Source organism: Triticum dicoccoides, chromosome 1A (assembly GCF_002162155.2).
Source record: "Triticum dicoccoides isolate Atlit2015 ecotype Zavitan chromosome 1A, WEW_v2.0, whole genome shotgun sequence".
Classification (NCBI taxonomy): Eukaryota; Viridiplantae; Streptophyta; class Magnoliopsida; order Poales; family Poaceae; genus Triticum; species Triticum dicoccoides.
In genome coordinates, this window is record NC_041380.1 from 113,903,184 (window position 1) to 113,903,792 (window position 609).

The following is a 609-nucleotide window of genomic DNA, read 5'->3' on the forward strand; positions in this document are numbered from 1 at the left end:
TCAGTAGACTTGCACCTCATCGTCCTTGTGGAGTGGGATGGAGCGCACATCGTATTTGTGGTGAAGCTCCCAAGGAGAAGGTGGCAGTCGACCTGCACCTCGTCGTCCTTGTGGATTGAGATGGAGCGCACGTTGTATTTGTGGCGAAGCTCCCAAGGAGAAGGCGGCAGTCGACCTGCACCTCGTCGTCCTTGTGGATTGAGATGGAGCGCATGTTGTATTTGTGGCGAAGCTCCCAAGGAGAAGGCGGTATTCGGCCCGCACCTCGTCGTCCTTGTGGATTGAGATGTGTTTCGTACTTAGGCGAGTACTGGACTGCAGCTAAGCCCCCGAGTGGGAGGCTGGCTCACCACTCGGTAGGATTTTCAAATACTTAGGCGAGTACTGGACTGCAGCTAAGCCCCCGAGTGGGAGGGTCGCTCACCACTCGGTAGGATTTTCAAATACTTAGGCGAGTACTGGACTGCAGCTAAGCCCCCGAGTGGGAGGGTCGCTCACCACTCGGTAGGATTTTCAAATACTTAGGCGGGTACTGGACTACAGCTAAGCCCCCGAGTGGGAGGGTCTCTCACCACTCGGTAGGATTTTTCAAATACTTAGGCGAGTACT